The sequence below is a fragment of the Eupeodes corollae genome, chromosome 2, assembly GCF_945859685.1.
Source record: "Eupeodes corollae chromosome 2, idEupCoro1.1, whole genome shotgun sequence".
Classification (NCBI taxonomy): domain Eukaryota; kingdom Metazoa; phylum Arthropoda; class Insecta; order Diptera; family Syrphidae; genus Eupeodes; species Eupeodes corollae.
This window is the reverse complement of record NC_079148.1, coordinates 46870188-46893409: the sequence shown is the minus strand read 5'-3', so window position 1 is coordinate 46893409 and position 23222 is coordinate 46870188. Positions and strand designations below refer to the sequence as shown.

Sequence of the window (23222 nt, the reverse complement as noted above, 5' to 3'; positions counted from 1 at the left end):
CCATGGCAGCCATAGCAATAAATGTGAACGATAGACATTTCTTGGGCATTATTGGGTTTCCAATATGCTGCCGCCACCGCTGCCTCTGAAGCTCACCGCTACTGTTACTGCCTCCGCTACCACACCGAACCCATGGTCCCTTGCCCAGAAAATTACCAACAACGTGATGGAGTAACATAAATAACAAAACAAGGTAAAACTCTAGACAACACGAATCACATTCAACTACAACTAATTTGGATGCAAGATACCCTAGCCTAGCCCGAACTGTTGGTGTGTTTCGGTCTTCACGCTTCGCCAGTACGCGCCGTGCCGCTGTCGCTCTGCTCCGCTCCGCGCCAATATACGAGTATAGTTGACTGACTCATATTCAAACCTAAAACTTAAATTCACCACCACCACCTGTGAAATGAATGAAAATTACGTAAGCTTCTCAAGGGGAAAAGTAATCAAAAAAAGAACACCTTTTCGTATACAATGTATACATTATATACTTCTTCGACTTCGTCTATTATTATTGACGAATTTTAATTGCCTTTGCCATTATGTCAGTCGGTCGCTTTTTGGTATAAGTGTTTCTATTTTTTGAAAGAGCTAGCCGCCTTCCATACAAGACCTAATGGAATATGGAAGAACTTCTCTAGCTGCTCTCGCAGCTTTGGTTTGACTAGACAGGTCTTGTTAGCTCATTTTAAATTAAAGTTAAACTTTAGATTTAGTATGGAAATGAGAATGCTAGCTACTGTGACTTGTAGATAGGTAAGTATGCTTGGGCTTAATTCATTCAAAAAGAAGACTTTTTGGTGTCGAAAAGCTTTTCTCGATGACGACAAAGGTTTATGGATTCGGAATTATTTTGACAAAGCCACAAACCGTATACTCACCTGCACCACTTGAGCTTTTAAGAAATGTACAAGCTCTATGTTAACGGAAAGACAACAATTTGTATTAAAATTAAAAATTAAAACAAACATCAATAGTGATTCAATATGTATGTTATCGTGAGACGATAGCCTCTGATTTATAACTTCTTTTAAAAAGATATCTAGTTTGACTTACAGCTGACTTAACTCCTAAAAATATGAAAAAATTACCCTTTTTTCATTGACGAAATTAAGCTTTTTTTAACACCTTTGATAATTGCTACCTTCCAAAACAACTTATATAATTATGATATAAAATTTATTTTTAGATACAAGTTTTGGAAAACTTTCAGCTTGCGAATGACAAAAATTGGGATATTACATTTGTGGAAAAATGGACATTGGGACACACGGATTGAAATTTTTTCCTACTATGCCAAATTATTTGTTTCATTTGTTTATTTAATACCATGAATTCCAAATATATTTACTGTTTTTGAAAAACATAGATAGTACTAATTTCTTTTGTTGTTGTTGAATAAAAAGATAAACACAACTAAACTTTGTTCTGAATTGTTCCCAAAATCAAAATTTGTATGTACAGATTCACCATATTTTGAGTATATCTAAGAAATAATGTTTAACGCCAAACATAATTTCTTATGTATGTATAATTAAAAAATGGTGAATTTGTGCTTAAGAATTTTGATTTTGTGAATTCTGGATTTGGAGATTTTGATTTTGATTTTGGGGATTTTGATTTTGGGGATTTTGGTTTCGGAGATTTTATATTTGGGGATTTTGTTTTGGGGACTTTCGCCTTGTGCCTATACATTATTTCTCCATACATTTGTTAAAACGATTTATGTTAAAAACGACTAGAACCGTTTCGATAGTCAAAGTTATTATAACAAAACTGAACATTTAGGTCCACACAAACGAAAAAATAAAGACCCAAGAAACAGGGTGGGGCATTTATTGGTCAATAAGCTGATGTAAGCTGTAACTCAAAATTTATTATACAAACACCTGTGACCAGGTTTATCAAAATGTGGCTTATGACTCAAAAAATTATTTTCCCCCTTTTTTTTTGGAGAAAACCAGAAAGTCCTAACTTGCTTAGAAGTATAATACAAATGTATAGAAAAATTAGCACAAATGAAAGACAAATAGAATTTTATAGACAACTTAGAATCAAGATAATAAATGGAATCCGAAAGTAGTAATCTGAAGCTATTAACTAATCTAATATTTAGAGCAATGGCCCTGCATCTCACAATGTGCCCTTAAACAACTAAAGCTACTGATTAATGGTAAGAAAGGAAAACAAATAGCGCAAAAATGACATGGTACTTTCATTACCAAATGTAATTATATGGGTACACTCCTTGCCCAGCTAATAAGCTTTGTGAACATTTTAATTTAATCAGTCCTACATTTTTCGTAAGCATTCAAAACTGATGATTTTTCCTTGGTTTATTGTTGGCCCATGACAGAAAAGACGTTTTAGTAGAAAGGGCTTCAAATAATTTTTCTTCAATTGGAGTTTTTCTCAAGGCCTATCTTGCCATGATCCCCTGATCCTTTCTCCATATCAAGATCACCTTAAATTAATTAAACTCAAAACTCTGAAAGTATAAAAGCTTTTAAATAATTTTTCTTCATTCAGGGTTTTACTCGACGCCTATCTTGACATGAGCGCCTGATCCTTTCTCCATATCAAGATCACCTTAAATTTATTAAACTCAAAACTCTGAAAGAACGTTGACAGATATCTGACATCTTGTTCGTCAATCGTCTGTTTCAGTTTTTTGTTCCAATGTAAGCACTTCCTGTCTAAGTGACCTTTTCCAAAACTGTCACCAACTTTCATTAGCCCCATCCTAAGCTATAAGTTACTTAGTTCTTAATTAAGATTATGTTAATATCTTCAATTAAGCCGAAAAATTGGGAGTTTTGCCCCAACAAAAATAAATTAAAACTAAAGTTCCATTCTAGATTAAAACAAAAATTTTTTTCGAGATCCCGAGAGCCATGGGAGACCTTGCTAGCACGTATGGGAAATCACTACTGTTTAAATATTTCAAATAATTATTTTCAAGGTGACAAATAATTCAGTTTGCTTAATTATTGATCATAATAGAAGAAGGCTAAATCGATCTAAGGAAGTTATAGTCCTTTAAAAGGCAAACACAACATGCAATTGAAAGCTTCAATTAAATACTCACGTATTCAACTTTCTCAAAAATTCGATATTTTTTAGTTCCAAACAGTTTGGGTTAAGAAGTGGGCTCTCTACTATGAAAGCTTTGTTGGATTTTTGCTCTTTTATACATAAAGGACTGGATGATCAAAGGTTTTGTAGTGGACTTTCTGTGGATATTACAAAAGCCTTTGATATAATAGACCACAATATTCTTTTGAACAAATTATATTATGCGGGCTTCCGTGGATTTATATATGAGTGGTTTCCATCTTATCTGAAAAAACAGGGAACAAAAGGTAAAACTCGGCAGCTGCCTGAGTAACTCCAAGGTTTTCAATCTTGGAGTTCCTCATGGATCTGTTCTTGTTCCCACGCTTTTTCTAATTTATTCTATTTTTAAACAACATTTTGTTGGTGAACTAAGGGCGTTTGCAGATGATTTAGCAATTGCATACAGATCCGTTAGTTTATTTAACCTAGTGGCTGGTTTAAATCATGATGTGCACTTATTAAGAGTTTGGTTTGATGCACATAAACTTTTGGTAAGCAACAAAACTAAACTTATGTTTTTTCCCTTAGCTCTAACGTGACTCCAGACGTTTATGTTACGAGTATATTCCATAATCTACACTTGAGTTCCTTTCAAAATTCGTATCACCATTTTAATGCTAATGTTTCTTGCGACACCAACTGCTTTCAAATTTTAACGTTAACTGTTTTAAATACTTAGGTGTTCTCATCGATAGAAATTTGAGCTGGTCTTATTATATTTTAGGGTTTAAACAATATTTTCTTTCAACAATCAGTTGTTTTTATCGCCTAAGAAAGTATTGCTCTGATAACACCATGAAAACTGTTTACTATGGGATTTTTCATTCTCGAATGCAATACGGTATAAGCTGTTGGGGAGTTGCTTATCAGAACAAAATGAAGCCGCTTATTGTGCTGCAAAAATGCGCTATAAGAAAAGTGTATAACTCACCCCGTCTCTTTCATTCCATGGAGCTTTGCGTATAAAGATTTTGTCTGCCAGATACTTATTTATTACAAGGTTCTCAAGATTTTCTTTATTAGAGGCGGGAATTTGCAGAGTCCAATATGTGAAGGCTATATCTTACGCAGCAATTACCAATCTTTGGTTGCCATTCCTTCTTTTCGTACTACAATCTTTAGAAACTCCTATCATGTTGTCTCCTGCAAATTGTATAACCGCCTTCCAGCTAGCCTACGCAACCTATACCAACTCTATTCGCCTTTTTGAAAAAAGTAAAACTGTGGCTTCTTGATTTCGATTATAATAAAGTCGAAGTTTTGTTGAGCTATTAATTAATACTGTCAATGAATTTGAATTTGTTTATCTTGTTTCTTTTAAAAATTCATTTTGATTTTATTGTTTTTAATTTTTTAATTTAACTTTCCTTATATTGTACATCCCACGCTGAATTTTTGTGCAATGAACAATAAAGTGGCATTATCTCTATTTTGATGAAATACCAATTCCACTAACTATTCTGTCTTAAAATCACTATTGTAATTTTTTTAGAGCAATCTTAAGTTTTATCAAATTGTATAGTTTTTAAGAAGATAATAATGATTAATATTTTTTTAAAAAAAGTTAATTTTCAAACCAAAACGAAAACCTTATAAAAGAATATTTGACATCACTTTAGTTTCCTGCTGTTATATGACATAAATACTGATCAATCCATTACCAAATATTTCGAGGAAACTTTAAACAAATAAAAACAACTTTTACATTTTTTTGTATTTACACTTTTATGTTTATTAAAAACAGAATATTTACAAAACTAAATTTATATACTTAAACTTATCAAAAATACATTTTAATTCTTCAGACTTCAAATAAGAAAATCACATAGTATTTTCTTGCTTTTGATATGTTTACAGTACTTCAATCCAACATTAAGAAAGCCACAATCGATGGAATCTGTAAAGAAATAAAATGATAAGTTAGTTTTCTTTTAATATGTTTGGATTAAAACTAACTGTAACTTTGTAATATGGTCATTGCAATTTAAACTTTCTAAAGGGATTTCCAATCAGAAATTTCGTTTTGAGATTTTCGACTTCTCGTCGATCTTTTTAATAAGACATTCACCAAAAAATAAAATATACTGTATTTTCAATAAAGACTTACACCTAAAGGTAGTAACTACAAAACCTTAAGAATGTCGATCACCAGCAAAGTCGTATTTTTTGTTGTGTTCTTGAAATTACTCAATATTATCGGGACCAAAGATTTAAGTAAAGAATTAAAGATGAAATTCGTGAAGTTAACGCATTTGTAATGGAGCACTTCAAGTCAAAGAGTAGCCGCTGTCATCTGGCTTCTATTATTCTTATTGTTAATGAAAGCCTTTTTTGTTAATAATAAAATAGATTCATTTGATTTCTCTTAAGAATATACATTTATTTTAATATTAAAATGAAACCTCTTATTGAAAAACCATATATTTGTTTAAAAGTGATAAGTCAATAATTGTTCATACTTCACACATGTTATTAACTTCCCAAAGGAAGTTATTGACATCTCTCGACGTTTCAAGGTCCCTAGAGTCCAAATAAAAGATTTTTAGAAAGATGTCTGTGCGTGCGTGTGTACGTACATTCGTACGTCCGTACGTTCGCTACAATTTTGTTCGTTGTCCAAAGCTTAAAAACCAGAAGAAATATCGATTTCAAATAAATTAATTTTGTTACACAGATAATAATGCAGAGAAAGGGCTCTCAAGAAAATTGCGTTGGTGTTTTTTTTTACCATAGCAGTTTAAAAAAAAAATGTGAACATTTTGGTTAACCCAAAATACCTCGTGAACCAAAAACGCTTGAGACTTGAATTGAATTTTGTAAAATGATACCAAACAAATATATTTTTTGAAAACAACAAAACAATTTTGTGCAACGAAAAATAACTTTGTTGATATAACATACAATTTTGAGAAAAATCGAATTAACAATTTTTGTATAAAAAATAAATACCTAAAAAAAACATTACTCAAAGTTGGTAAAAATTGAATTTCGACTCAAATATCTTTTCAAAAATTTGAGATTATGGCTTTCAATTAATTGTATCTTATGAGAAATATTGTTTTTAACTTTCTGAAAAATTTTGAGAAAAATCTAATCTATAGTTTTTTTTACAAAATAAGAAACCTAAACCAGAAAATTAATAAAAGTTGGTAAAAATTGATTTTCGACCGAAATATCTTTACAAAACTTAGAGATATTGGTTTTTAACTAATTTTATCTTTTAAAAAATATTGTTGTCAACATTTGGTAAAATGTTGAGAAAAATATTATTTACAATTTTTTTACAAAAAATAAAAACATAAACAAACAAATTAATAAAAGTTGGTAAAAATTGATTTTCGACTCAAATATCTTTTCGAAACTTTGAGATATTGGCCTTAAATTAATTTTATCTTTTAAAAAATATTGTTGTCAAAATTCTGAAAAATTTTAAGAAAAATCGAACTGACAGATTTTTTACAAAAATAAAAACCTAAACAAGAAACTTAACAAAAGTTGGAAACAATTGATTTTCGAATTAAATATCTATTCAAAAATATGAGATATTCGCTTTAAACTAATTTTATATTTTTTTTTCTTTTAAAAAATATTGTTGTTAAAATTCAGTAAAATTTTGAGAAAAATCGAATTTACAGTTTTCTTACAAAAAATAAAAACCTAAACAAGATAATTAATAAAAGTTGGTAAAAATTGATTTTCGACTCAAATAGCTTTAAAAATCTTTGAGATATTGGCTTTAAGCTAATTTTATATTTTAATAAATATTGTTTTCAATATTCAGTAAAATTTTGAGAAAAAAAAATAAATAAACAGTTTTTTACAAAAAATAAAAACTTAAAAAAAGTATTACTAAAAGTTGGTAAACAGTGATTTTCAAATCAAATATTTTATCTCACAGAAAATATTGTTTTCGACATTCAGTACATTTTTTAAAAATTCCAATAGTCCGTTTTTTATAAAAAAAAATAAAATCCACAAAAATAGTACGCAAATTTGGTAGTTTCCTCCAAATAGTCTCCGCACAGCAGCTTTTTTTTGTTGATTCGAGATAAAATATTTACTATAACAATATATTAAAAACGGGTTTTTGAAAATCACAATCACAATTTCTTTAAATTTGGGAAAAAGGTGAAGATGGAAACTAACTTTTTTTCAATATTACCACTTTGGTTTTTACATTTATTCCTAGTACTTTTTTTCAAAAAAAAAAACACTAAAATCAAGCTGCTGTATGGAGACGTTTTGTACTAACTTTTAACTTAACTTTTTGGACTACACATAAATTGTCCAGTTCAAATTAATTTGACATTAAAGACTTATAATATCAAGAGTTAAAATATAGGGGTCAAGTATACAATCACAAAAATGTCATTCCAGTTTATAATCACACGACTTCATACTAAGAGATTTTTTCGACCATCAACTTTTGCAAATAAGTTTAAATATTTATTAATTTATCAACAAAGAAAATAAATACGTTTAAACACAATTTTATGTAACTAGGTGTTTTGGTGTTCCAAGTTCAGATGGATTAAACTTTAATACCAAAGAAACAAAACAACTTTAATCCCTATTAACAAAACATATTTTTTGACCCCTATACATAGGTTAAAACTTATTAGCTCAACCAAATCGATGTCTCATAGTAAATTCTTCAACTTGAAATCGTGCTAAATGAAGCCTTTAATTCAAACATGTTAATAAAATCATTTTTATTGTACCTGCCGATAAATAATCTTTAATGCCCTCCACAAACATTATTAGTCATACTTCAGTCACAAAAGAAAACTTTATTTTGAGTAAAAAAAAGGTCTTAATTGTTTTGGCATTTTTGTATTTTGGCTTGGAAAATATTTATTGATATTTAATACAATCGAATTGTTTATATATGAAGCTATATGATTTTTAGATTTAAACAAGCCTTTAATTAGCATATCTTGTTGTTGTTTATACCAATTAAAGTTGTCCTTCAAGGTAAATTACATGATATTTTAAAGTTACTTTATTTACATAAATTCTACAACATTGCTAAATATTATTTCCCAAATATGTTTGTATAAAATATAAATAACACAAAAATTCTTAAGCACACGGAAAATCAATAAATATAGCTATAATATATTTTTTTTATTCGGCAAGTTTTTAGCATTAAAAGCCCAACATCTTGATCTTCAAAGTTTGATTGGCAAACATGTTCTTAATTATGCAATTTTACATGAGTGACTTACTGCTATTAATAATATAATATAAACTATTTAATTCTTTCCGTATTGAAATAAGTTAGGGTCAATTTTGTTGATTTCTTAAAAAAAAAAAACACATCAATTAAATGAGTATTACTATTAACGTATTTTTAAGTTAGTAAAGTTATATGCATGATTGATTAAAGAGATAATGCATTTTTGAATTCGTCTTAACTGGTCTTGTTTTATTTTTAAATTTAAAGGTTTCTTAATTAAGTGAACATTTATTAAAGATAATTTACTCGCCATAATATAAATACATATAAAACCAATCAAATTTTGATTTATCATAACTATAATTGCCTTTCAAAGTCATGGAAGATTGCTTCGTTTTATAGCAAGCTATTTAGAATTGTTCTCAAGGTAGATGAGAAACACGTAATATTTCACTTAAGTTTATTACTGTGTATACATCAACACAAGCTATTATTGCTAGATATAAAAAGTAAGTGCTTAAACTGGATAGTTTTATGCCCAAAGCTTATGATTTTAAACGTTTTTGAATTCTAATTATTGAAAATTGAATTAAAGTTCATAATTTGCCAAGTTTTATCAAGACAATAATTTTATATAAATTCCATATTGTTCAGGAATAAATATTTACAAGCATTGCAGTTTTGGTTGATTATACTTTATTTTACACCTCACAATTAATAATCAAGGTTATGAAAAAGTTGTCAAGATTTACAGACATTAACCAATTTGGAGATACAATAGTTGTTCATGTTTTGACATTTGTATAAAAATATAATTTAGCATAGCATCAATTGCTGTACTCTAAAAAAGTTGTTCTAGAATAATTTGTTACTGGTTACAACTTTTAAATTAAGCAGAAACAACTCTTGCTCTTATTGATAAGAGAAAAAAGTTAAAAACTAAGCAAAAAGTGACAAAAAAGATTTGTTCAAGTCTAACCAAACTATTTATATATACCTTTTTGTTAGGCTTAATATATTAGTAATACAGTGGACTTGAAATACACATACATATGTATAAGTTTTTGTTTACTTGAAAAGTTTGAAAGAAAAATGTCAAGTGTAATTATTATAAATGTGTTGTTGATATGTAATTGTGTTTGATATTGAAAGGTAAGTTTGTCTATTTAAAAAATCACAAAATAAGACACATTCATAATTCCTTTCCAAATGAAATTGATTTATTTTTCTCAGAGCTTTAAGTTTTTCTTTTCTATGTACAGACAGACTAAAAAGAAGTTATGGACAAGATAAATGTAATAAAGCTATATCTGCTGTTCGTATGGATTATTGCACAACTTTTAAAGAATTATAAGATTATCATAAAATTATTACATTTAAAAATGTGTTTAATTATTAATAATACAACGACGAACAAGAATTTAACAATATCTTAATTTTGTTTGTCATATATTATTTTTAAGAGCAATATTTCTAAGCGGGTTTCACTGTGTCCAAGTTCTTTATTTTGCTGCTATATTTGTTTGATAGAAACATGATTTTTTACTAATGACATTTACCAATCAATGATCAGATGCCATAAAATATAAATATAACGTACGAAGTAGCTTTGAATGAATCAAGGCTATAAAGTGGTTTACCATCATATGTGAATTATTTTTCGTATAAAAAGAGAACCAATAAAATAGTTGATATAACTTTATTCTATGAAGCATTTATTTGGATTCTTTTAGATGCATTGACAAAATGGTCAAACAAAAAATATCTACATCAAATCTTGCATCTAGTCTTAGAAAGCCTTAATTCAATATATTCTGCGTTTGTAAGTATTTTTTGAAATTGTATCCCATTCTTAATTATTGTCGTTTTTATAAGGAACAATACTTAAACAATAAATTACTTGTTTGATTTCCATTTAATTGTTAATTTATAATTTTTTTTATAAAAGGTAAAAGTATACAAAACTAAGCACACCAAAATATTAGACTAAACATTAAAAATTATGAAAAACAGCACAATGACACCAAATGTTGATGCGATTTTTACAACATTACTTTAACAACTATACATTTAATCAAAATCATTCCAGCAAACTTTTATAAAGAACCGCATTATGGCTTCTTTAGAACATTTGATACCGAACTACATTGCCTGAATTAACTATACAAGTATTTATCTATATTGAGCTCACAATGTGTAAAATCCCATTCACCTTGAGACTGTTCCACAAGCTGCTTGTTTAGTGTCGTTGATTCCTAAAAGGTTATCAAGGTCTTTGTGCAATTAATTCCCTCAATTCTTTCTAGTTTCTTTTGATAACCAATTAAAGAATGGATTAACAAAAAATTAAATGTTTGGAAGTAGCCGATTGAAAGTTCTAGATTTATATTAATCGTGTAATCTATAGTTCAAGTCATGACCTTAAACTTTTGAACTAAAATTAACTTTGTAGTATGATGACTTACAAAAAGAAGTATAAGTAAGTGGAATGTCATAAAGTAACATTAATAATAATGCAACTAATCAAATTTTCAATTAACAAATTTATGGGGAAATGTCGAGTCTAAATGCAGATAAATATAAATTTACTAAAACCAACACTTTAACATATGAAAACAACAAACAATTATTGAAAAAGAGACCCACACTGATAACTTCATATTTTTCGATTTGTCTTAAACTTAAACAAAATATTTACAACAATATTTTTCGTGAGATCAAAAACTTTTAAATCAATATCTTTTATCGTTTTCCTCATACTTTTGTCGAAAACCATTTTTGTTTTTTGTTGTTTTTGTAGGTTTTTGGGTTTTGTATCAAAAGTTGTCAATTTAATTTTTGATAAAATAAGTTTGATTTCAATATCCGTTTTTGTTCCCGAGATTTATAGCCGAAAACTATTTTTTACTAATTTTAGTAGACATTTTTGAAAGTTTTTATTTTTAATATACAGAAGATTATAGATTACATTTTTTTAAGACCATTGTCTAAAAATAACAACAAAATTAGGCACAGAATGAAATCATTTTGAAGTCAATACCTTCATTGATTCAAGTGATATCGACAACCAAAAATCAATTTTCACCAATGTTGTGATTTTTTTTTAAACGGGTTGGATTTTTATGAAGATTTTTAGAAATGTTTCTTTACTGTTTTTATTTTCATCTTCCCATAGGAGGTTATTGTAAGTGGACCGATTTGTCAAATTGAAAATTTTGACATTTCTCGACGTTTCAAGGTCCCTAGAGTCGAAATAATTGTTTTTAGAAAGATGTCAGTGCATGCGTGTGTACTTACGTCCGAACGTCCGTACATCCGTACGATCGCGACGTTTTTTTTTGTTGTCCATAGCTCAAGAAATTTTGTTATATAGATAATAAAGCAGAAATATGAAAAAAGCGGTTCACAAGAAAATTGCGTGGACGGTTTTTTTACCATAGCAGTTTTGGTTAACCCTTAATACCTTACGAACCAAAAACGCTAGATACTTGAATTAAATTTTGTATAATATATTGTAACGTGATATTTTTTTTTTTATTTTTTATCTCCAAAACAATTTTGTGCAACGAGAAATTAAGTTTTTAACATCAGGTAAACTGTTTTTTTTTTACAAAAAAAAAAAAAAACTTAAAAAAAAAAAATTCACAAAAGTTGGTAAAAATTGATTTTAGTCTCAAATATCTTTTCAAAACTTTAAGATTATGGCTTGCAGCTAATTTTTACTTACAAGAAATATTGTTTTCAACACTCGGAAAAATTGAATTGACAGTTTTTTCACAAAAAATAAAAACCTAAACAAAAAATTAATAAAAGTTGGTAAAAATTGATTTTCGACTCAAATATCTTTTCCAAACTTTGAGATATTGGCTTTAAACTACTTTTTCCTTTTAAAAAAATATTGTTGTCAATACTCAGTTAAATTTCGAGGAAAATCTAATTAACAGTTTTTTTTTACAAAACATAAAAACTTACAAAAAAAAACAATATTAAATATTGGTAAAAATGTACTTTCGACTAAAATAGCTTTGCAAAAATTAAAAATATTGTCTTCAAACTCTTTTTATTTCACAAAAAATATTGTTTTTTTTTATAAAAATCCAACAAAAAATAAAATCTACAAGAAATAGTACGCAAATTTTTTAAAAATTGATATTCTTGAATTAATTAATTTAATTTATACAATTTGTAAAAATTAAAAATTGCTACTGTAATTGGTTAAAATTTTCTTCGACTTAAAATCTTTTTAACAAAAGTAGATTTTCAAACTAATCTGTTTCCTTATATGAACAATATTGTTGGAAATTTAAAAATTTGTAAGAATAATTCAACTAACAACTTTTTTAACCCAACACGAAAACCTACAAACTTTTAAGCAAGACAAATAAACAGACGGGATGAGAAGTTACCAGTGTGGGTCGCATCCCAGCCTCTTTTTTTTTTTGTAAAAAACCGGTAATTTGATTTTTCAAAAAAATTACCAGATATCAGAAACGTTAGTCTTTGTTGGATACAATTATTTCATAGGTAAAATCTTTGATCGTTTGTAAAATATTCGAGGTGACAAATATTTTTCATCAGTTTTTTAATTTATAAGAAACCGTAATTTGATTTTTGTTCAAAAAATTATACTTATTTGGTATAATCATCACATCACATTTGAAAATATCAAATTTTATTGAAGTTGCTAGCTTTATTGATACGTGGGATATTTTGGGTCCACCAAAATTTTACTTTTTTACTTGCGACATATAGGAACTATATGGCAAGTTTTGCATTCGTGCAAAATTTCGAACTCGAGATTTTAATCAAACATGATATTACGATGGTAGAGAAGCCGAAAAAAGTGGGTCCCGCGATTCCGTCCGGTCGGTTTTGTCTGTCTGTCCACGCTCCTACAGCCTAAACCATTGGGTCGATTGACTTCAAACTTGGAAGTTAAGGTTTTCAGCAGATTCGCGTTAGGCGTTTTTTTCATTTTTTTTTTAAGATCAAAACTTACAGTGGCCCCCATACAATTTTTTTGGTCAAAAAACGATAATTCCAATTTTCTCAAAAACAAACCGATAGATTTTTCTTAAATTTTCTCTAAAATTTTATTTTTTAACTTGGCTTCTTTTAATAAGAAAAACATATTTTTGTATTGCTCAGGAATGGTACCGCTCATAGAACCGTTATTTTGTTTTTTAATTTTCTCAGCAACATATGAATTGATTTCAATAATTTTTTTTCTGAGTAAGCTCTTATATTGCCTTAACAATATGTGATTATCAAAAGTGCAATTTTTAATTGTTTGAATTTTTAAAAAAACATTGAAATTTTTTTTTTCAAAACTCAATATCTCAAAAACGGGTCAACATTTTTTTACAAAATTTAAATATAAGGCGTATATTTTTAATCTCTAAGCAACTGCATACCAAAAATATTTTTAGAACAAAATTGAAAAATTTTATTAACAAAAAATTAATTTAAAAAAAAACCGCTCTAACGATTTTCAAAAAAATAATTTGGAAAATCAACGGTTTTTTTATTTATAAAATTGCATTTGAATTTTTTAAGACAAACTTATTTTTCAGGTAAAATTTTGAATCTTAAAATTTTTTGTTTTTAATTATTTTTACTGTATTTGAAGTAAATTATTTTGACAAAATTTTAATTACATTCCTATCTTTTATCCAAATTAATGCATTTGGTTATAAATGTATTTTTATAACTATAACTATTGTAAATACCAACTATGGCCGTGTAGCGCCACTGCATCGGATTAACGAGTATGATATGTTTAATCAACAATCTATTTTAAAGTGTCTATCAAGAAGTAATATCTTGGTACTTTTGTATACCTATATGATTTTAAAATATTATTCTTTTGCCGCCTAAATAAAAGAATAAATACTTAGTACAAGTTAAAGAAACGGGCCAGAAAGAGTATTTTCTATTAGAATCATTTTTTCAACGTGTACACATTATAACTATCTACTTATAAAGGTATTACGTACATACAACTTCTACAACTACTGCTTACGTATCACTTCATAACTAAAATCCAAAACGTCCAAGAGCCTGACTGTAAACATCACATGAATAGCAATTTCTTCTACCTGTTCCTATACTTGTTTCTTTTAAACTTTAACGAAAAAAATAAACTTAACTTAATAACTCCATGCTTGCGCTGAAAACTTATAGGAAATGAGAAATAGGATTGGATTGTAGTAAGAACCTTCCAATTACAAATAACATTCCTTCATTATCATCATAAACATGGCTTTATCTATCTAACCTAACGACCTAACTACACAACCAATAGGAGGCGATCGCTTTACAACTTAAACATTCATGGTCTGCCTCTTTCTTATCTTATTTATTTTCCATCCTGGTTCTTCTTAGATGAAATTACAATAAAGCTATCTAAAGGAAAAAAGCTTTGAAGGAACAAGTTGAATCTATATGAATCGCAACGTAGCTTTATACATAATAGAAACCATTTTTCATATACAAAGATCGTACCCAAGTAAAAGCAGACTTATGAATGTAAATAACAACAAATATGGGTAAAAGATCCTAAACAGCTGACGTAAGCATGCAAAAGTTTGTTTGATGCTCTTATTAGATACAATATTAAGCCATTTTGTTTGTTATATAAAGTGCATTGATATAAATAAAACAAAAACAAATTCATGAACCTTCATATGGATGCTCTTTAAGGTAAAACATATACAAGTGTAAACTTTTTGGGTCGAAAATTAATTATCTCCCTTATTCTGCTGGCTGCTTATGGGAATGGAAATAATATTTTTTTCTCGCTTCCGCTGAATTTCTCCACTTTCGATACTAACGCGAACGACTCGGTATCGGTATCTTGTCGTCCTAAAAGTTTCGGCTCATGAGAGTACTATGGTTTTCATATACAAAGATCGCGCGGATTTTTTTGAGACAAATCAAATGGCGTTTATATCTTTGAAGACAAAACTTATTTCACAGGAATATTTTAAAATCTTATATAAGTACTTTCTTAAACATACTCTTAGCATACAGGAGCAAGTTCGTGCGACCCAGTCGTGCATTTTATTTAAATTGATTTAGTAACAAAAAACACCCACTCAATGTTTTTGAAAGACCCTTTTGTATCTATATGTGTTATTATCTGTATAGCAAAATTGGTATCCTGAACGTACAGATGTATACGGACATATCTCTAAAAAATTTTGATTTAGATTTAAGGGACCTTGAGAGAAATTTCAAAATTTTCAATTCGACAAACTGGACTGATTGCAAAAACAATGAGAAGATAAGATACGTTAAAAATCGAATTGAAATTCTAAAACCTCAAAGCTTAGTAAAACGTACGCTCAATAAAACTTTTATTTGTTACGAAACCAATAATAATTCCATCATAGAACAAGTTAAACAATCATTGTCATTGAACTAAATATTAATACAGTTATTTTTGCATAATAATTAGTTTGCGAACAAGAAAAAAGAAAAGTTTCAGAACGTATTCGATTTAAGTCGAACAAAGTAGGATTAAATATCTTTGAACCCAAAATTTGTGGTTCAAAATATTTTTTTCCAAATTAACAGATTTTCGCTTTAGAAATGTTTAAGTGACAACAAAACCAAAAACTACACGAAAGGGACTGCAGAACTTTTGCAGTTTTTTATGGTGTTTAATAACCAGTTAACCAGTTTATGGAAAAAGAATATTTTTTTCTAAATATTTTTATTACAAAAACGTGTATGTAAATTAGCCGCTAACAGTCATGTCATTAGAAAATTTAAAATATAAAACTGATTAAAATTAGCCGGAGATAACTTGGATCTACATACCTACCCATAATTGGGCCTGTGTTGGATTCACATAAAAACAAACCGATATTTTAATAATAACGAGGTATTAAGTTACAGTGAGTTGTCTTATTATGTTCGTCATTCTGCGTTTATAAATCTTTTATAATTCAACCTTGATTTTTCAAATTTCATGGCTCAATAACCAATTCTCTTTTCATTTTTGCGCTATTATGTTGTAAGCTATTAGTATTAATAATCTTTAATAACTCAAAAAGCAATCTTACATACAAAAAAAAATGTTTTGTCTTTTATAAAAAAAGTTAATGACTAAACAATATTTTAAAAAAGTTGTCCTAAAGTTTTTATTTAAGATCAAAAAGTTTCACTGTTTTTTCACAGGCAACCTTATACAAGTTGACAGTTAAAAGTTGAAAGACTGATCATTCGCCAAATATTTTGTCACAACTTAACTAAACGACTTAAAATCCGTTGATAAAACAGGACTTAGTTTTCAAATTTGGCAACCTGTTGACAGGTTACATATATTTTATAGATTTCATCATGAATGAAGCTCTGCACAGCAACTCTTGTTAATATTCTTACTGCCAATAATCGACCTCAATTGGTGGGAAAAAGCAGCTATTGTTTTGATTTTTTTAACATTTCCATATACTCGTATGTTTCTTGAAACACAAATCACAAACTATATCTTAGACCGTAGTATTAAACCAGGACTGAATGTTCTCTAACAAAAAACTGGAGATTGGAGAGTCTATATCACCGATTATAACATCAAGAGCAAACGAAATCAAAAAGTAAACCCCTGATGGTTTGAGACAATTTGTCAATTAAAAATTGCTCAGCTTTATTATGTGTCAAGAATTAAGGCCCATTAAAATGCGACTTTTAAGTAAAGCACCGCTGCAAATATTCTAGAATTTATATCAGAAAATTACAGCATGAGTTCAAAATTTAAATTATTTCAAATAATTGTTTTGGCAATTAACTTAATCTTACAGGTTTGTCTTAGCTTTTTATGAACATAGGTTCTTGATTGCGACAGAGTCATGCAATTTTTACTAATACTACATAAGAACCTTAGTAAAACAAAAACTGCAAGTTGCTTTATACCTATAAACAAAAGTATACAGACACGATATAAAAACAAAAATATATAATTAGCCGATATAGAAGTTGGCGTAACCACTAAAGCGGCAAAATCAAGTTGCTCGAAATATAAATTACTTATATAGTAAATGTGAGGTGGGTATAAGGCCTCAAAAAAAATATATAGAATTTTTATAATACCTCTCATAACAATTAAATTTTAACTCAAGAATAACCACTCCATAGTATATCAACTTGAAGCTTTAACCAACCTACTTTCAAGCGCAAGCGTATATTTTAAGATATTAGAATGTTAACGTATATACAAAATACTAGTTCACGTTCACTCTGCCGAATAATTTTCTTTTTACCACTTAGCACAATGTGTAAAATAAAAATTTAAAAAAAAAATAAACAAATGTGAAATCTATATAATGACCTTGGTAATGATTTCCTCATCGTTGCCGTCATCTTCATTGAAGTTATTTTGAAGTTTCAACAACAAAGTGTCAGATGTCATTTCGATGTTTCCTATTTTTCCGTTGGATTTTTCAGTGACAAATAAGAATTATTTGAACGATAACGCTGTATATTGTCATTATTTTGACATTTCAAAATAGATCTCTTTACTTAACGAAAGACACCTTTTTTTTAACCCGATTGGCTTCAGCACGTGCAAGTCAAGATAAATAATTTTAAAGCTTGATAAATGAGTACTTGGGAGAGAGCCAGGTTTTGTTTCGCGATTCGACTTAAACTGAGCAAGTTCAATGCGAATGTCTTATATTTTAACCGATACGACAACAGCAGCTAGACAGACGACCGACCAACAACGACGATCACGACGCGACGACTTGCCAACAACGTTCTAGCAACCTGGGCTTCACCTGAAAAGAAGTATAGGTAAACATTTTCCGAGTCTCTGAAGTGGCTCCAAGAACAGGTATAAGTTGGTAGATTGATTGCAGAAAACTTAGACAGATTGATCGACAAAAGAAGTTTGGTGTAGTCGTAGTGAGCACTTAGAGGTCCAACATCTTTAAGATGAATCAATGTTTGACAGGTTAGATATTTTTGTATCTTAAAGCTTTGTATTATCTTATAATGATGAAGATGAGAAGAATGTCTGTTGTTGTTTGTTCTGGCCAAAATAAAATACGAATTATGATATTTGTTTGAAAATAGATTTTTATTTCCGGATTTATATCATGCATTGGTGGTGGGTATATAGTTTTTGTACCCTTGTGTTATAATAAAATGAAGATGGAATTTGATAATAGAGTTATGTTAAGTATTTAAATCATAAAATGTACCTTTGAAATGAATTTAGATCTATAAATTAAACTAGTTTATATGTTAATAGAGGTGACTGAAATATTTATTTAAAATAAATTCTCTGTTCTTGAAAGCATGAAACTTGTTATAACTATAAATAAATATATGAGCCCTTAGCGCTGAACTTACATATATAAAGATGATTAAATAGTGAAAATATTTGTTGTAGGAATGAAATTTAACTAATTATTAAGTAAGTAAAAAATACGTAGGTGTGGAATGTATACTTGGTCTTATTAAATTGAAATTTAAAGCACCTATATTCTTAAGCTATGCATGAACAATGGCGGATAAAGAGGGGGGTCGTAGGGGTCCTGAACCTGGACCTGCACAAATTCATAAACTTTTGACCAATGGACGATCCAGGTCATATGAGCCAAAATGCTTATACAGTTAAATTGTACAAATAAATGTTTCGTCTAAAGATTTGTAAGTAATTTAACGACATTTTCCAAAAAGTGGTTTGGTGTCAAAATCAACTAAAATTTTAGTTTCACTCAATTTATAATTTGGATAAACTTTAATAATGCTTTAAATTTTTCCATAAAATTTGTTTCTAAGCAAATATTCAGGTTCTTCAAAAAAAAAAATTTAAATAAGAGATCGTCAAATTGATAATAAGTTTCATTTAAATCCTGCCTTCAATTACGTCTCAAAAATTCGTAATTTGTACAAAATTTCGAACTCGAGCTTTTAACCAAACATGACATTACGATGTTAAATAATTCGAAAATTCAAAACGTTCTAAATTTTTTCCTTAATTTGGTTTCTTGCAACAAGAAAAACATATTTCGGTATTAATCCAAAAGAGTACCCTTTATAAAACCTTTATTTTTTTTAAGTTTTTTTTAAATGTCATTATGTATATTTTTCATGTCACCATTTTAAATAAAAAAAATTATAAGCACTCAAAAACAGTACCCAAAATTTGTAAAAAAAAATTAATCTAGTTTATTTGAGAAATAAAATGGCATTTAAATTTTTGGGAAAAAAAACTTATTTTGCAGATACATTGTTAAATCTTAAAATATAATAAATAATTTTAAACAGACTTTATGGAAGGAATTAACAAGTTCTAGCGACCCATCGTGCATTTTATTTCTTTCAAAATTGATTTTTTATTGAATACAAAAACTTTTAAAATCTTTAAAAATTAAATAAATCTACTTTTTGAAGTGAGTTTGCTTTGAATGTTCGAGAACTGAGATTTAAACAAGAATTTTAATAATATAAATGTCCCAAAAATAGCAAAAGTGAAATTTTTGCTAAACAAATGGCTTATTGAATAACATAATGAACGTTTCATATCTATTGATATAAAAGCTTCAAATCTCTTGGAATTTGAAGTGAAAAGAGATTCTGAAACGTGTAATTTGTCAGTACCACATAAAAGTTTCTTCCAAACTTATTTTTTTGCCTTTTTTTGTTGTATTTATTTATTTTTTAGAGAAAATATATATTAAATTTATATCCTGAAATTCAAGAACTAAACATTTTTTTCTCTACAACCTCCTCTACAGAACATTTTTAAGTGGTGAGCAAAAAATCATCTATATGTAAAGTGTGATTAAAAGTCTGGATCCACCGTTGTGCATGAACACAACATTAGAAAACAAATTGATTTAAAAATCTTTGTAATTAATAAGTGATTTACTCCCGAATAAAATTTAGGAAAGTACAGGAAATCAATACTTTTCGAAAGGAACAAACTCAGCCGATTTCCCACCGCATTCTGACATTAGAACCAACTTTCTTAGGTAGTCAAGGACATTCACTTTAAAAAAATTTGAGCAAAACAAAATACAAGTGGCTCTTGAGATCAAAAATTGCAAAAATCGTATCTGCCTGACGTCGAAGAATCTAGAAATAAACCTATCGGTCTTATCAATGTGCAAATTATCAAAAGTATGACAGATAAAAAGCGACTGGGTCGTACGAACTTTCTTATGTATCCAAAGAGTCTGTTTAAAAAAATGTCTATATTTTAAGATCTAAAAATGTACCTGGCAAAAAGTTTTTTTTAAAACATTTAAACGACATTTGATTTCTCGAAAAAAAACTTAATTTTCCAAAATTTGTATTTAAATATTGTTAGAGCGTTTTTTTTTCAAATTTATTTGTTAAATGTAATATTTTTGGTATACAGTTACTTAGAGTTTATTAATGACAGTTTAAAACTTTAATTTCGTAAACAAATTATAACCCATCTCTTAAATACGGAATTTTGAAAATCAAAAATGAAAACAATGACATTGATTATTAAATATTATTAAAACAGTATCAGAGCTTTTGCAGAAAAAAATTATAGAAGTCGATTAATTAGTTTTTCCGAAAACTTAAAAACAAAATAACGATTCCTTTCGGAGCAATATTTTTAGTCTTAAACAAAACATTTAAAAATCGCATAACACGAATTGGCTCAAACCGAAATTTTCAAATTTGCAGTCAATCTACCGAATAATGGTTTGGGCTGTACAGACAGACAGATGAATGGAATTGAGGGACTCTACCATCATAATGTCATGTTTGATTAAAAATTTCGAGCCATATTAATTTTTCAAAAACTTAGAAAAACTAGGTAAACAACATAAACGACATGTTTGGCATGACTCCGGCTATATGGACTCTGAAACCGGCTTAGGTTGAAATACTGTATTTCAAATACCAATTCTGGGTTTGTCGAAGTTATGTAAATATTTTGATTTTGGAATATAATTGTCTTAATATAGGTACAGTATTTTTCAATAAAGAATTAAAGACACAGCAGAAAAAGATATAGCACCTTATTTATACACAACTTTGAACTACAGTATTTCGACTCGTTCCATAAAACTTTTCTAAATCCATTCCATTCAATACCAAAAACAGTCACTTAGGACCTTGATTTCCTTTTTAACCTTTTCCTTTCACAACAACTTAGAAAATGTATCGAAAATGTCAAAATATTTTGTAAGGTTAACTTTGAGCCCCACGTGTGATTCATTTCCGAAATAAGCTTCTAGATATGTAGGTACATAAAAAATAACTATAATTGAAACAAACTACCCAACCATAAAGACTGTACTTTAAGGCAAGCATAGAGAATTTTCTTTCAAGAAAACATCTTTAGTACCATCTCAATACATACATATTTTCTTAGTACTTTTCTTTAATTATACGGAAGGTAGACAAACAAATGGATAGTAAAAAATTTAATTTTACTAATTAGTTTTCTTGTAATGTCATCAGCAGAGTTCAATAAACTTATAAATTATGGTAGAACTTAGAGGTTGGAAATGATCTTGTCTACGAAACAAAATAATTTAATTTACTATTTTTAGATGGGTGTCTTCTCAACGAGTATCTTATTTATTTTTCAGAGAATGGAAAAAATATATTAGTGTATTGAAGCTGAGTTTTATTAAAGCAGAGTTACCAATAAGATACAATAATATCACAAGCATTTTTTTAAATTCGAAAATGCTCCTTTAACACCAAATAAAGAAATTAATATATTTAGTGTACCAATATTTCTATATCAGCGATGAGTGCAGTAAATATAACATCACTTTTCAGAACTAAAACTAAAATTGATCTTAAAGTCATAAACACCAAGCAATTTTCTAGAAAAAAAATAAATGAAGAACTATAAAAATAAAAAACAGAATCGCTTCTTGTAATGGTTTATCATACTCGTACGTTTTAGAAAACCACAACTCATTAAATCTCTTGCAAAATGTTGTTCTAATTCCAAGGAGTAGAATTTTTGATGAACTCTCCGATTTATTAACCTAATCCTAGTTTGTATCAGCATTTTTGTTAGTCTTTGAAAAACATATATTTTTGTACAGCTATTCAACTATAATCAAACCTTTCGAAACACTCACTAAAGTCAAGTTGAACAAACAAACCTTTCGAAAAATTTTCTCAACTAAATGTAATAAAAACAGCTCAAGACTGTCAATAATAATTAGTTTTTAAAATAATAGGAAAATGCAGAGAATTTATCATCTACTCGTAAGTCGTTGGAATTGGAACAAAAAAAAGTCTTGGATGCTATCTTCCTTTTCATGACCGTCTGTCGATTTCTCTAAACGTTCAACAAATATTAATAACAACATTTTTTGTAAGATAAAAAATTCTTTTTGTTCACATAATACTTGATTCGCAAACCATTTCGAATATTTCGTAAAATTTCATAATTTGTAAACAAAGTTGTCAATTGAATTTTTATTAAATTTCAAAATTGGTTTTTGTTATAGATATTTTAAGTCAAAAATCGATTTTTAACAATTTAAGTAAAATTATTTCTTATTTAAAAAAACGTAATTAGGATTTTTGGTAAACCATTATCTTACGTTAACAACCATATTTTGCACAGAATGATATCATTTGAGAGTCAATACCTTCATTATTGACGAGATATCGAGAATCGAACATCAGTTTTAACCATTTTTGTATAGTATTTTTAATGGGTCCGATTTGTCAAAATGAAAATTTAAGATCCCCAGAGTCGAAATAAAAGATGCGTGTGTACGTCCGTACGTTCGCGACATTTTTTTCGTTGTCCATAGCTCAAGAACCAGAAGAGACATCGACTTCAAACAAATTTTGTTACACAGATAATGAGGCAGATAGATGCAGAAAGGGCTCCCAAGAAAATTGCGTGGGTGTTTTTTTACCATAGCAGTTTAAAAAAAGGTGAACATTTTGGCTA

The 23222-nt window shown here is 28.3% G+C and overlaps 1 long non-coding RNA gene across 1 annotated transcript; it reads right to left on the bottom strand.

Moving 5' to 3' along the window:
• Positions 1 to 4819: 4819 nt before the first annotated feature.
• LOC129948230 (uncharacterized) lies at positions 4820 to 18126 on the bottom strand. Its single transcript, XR_008781843.1, has 2 exons — positions 17631 to 18126; positions 4820 to 5017 (listed from the first exon to the last, which is right to left on the bottom strand). It is a non-coding gene; the product is annotated as an uncharacterized LOC129948230 (long non-coding RNA).
• Between the last annotated feature and the right edge of the window lie 5096 nt (positions 18127 to 23222).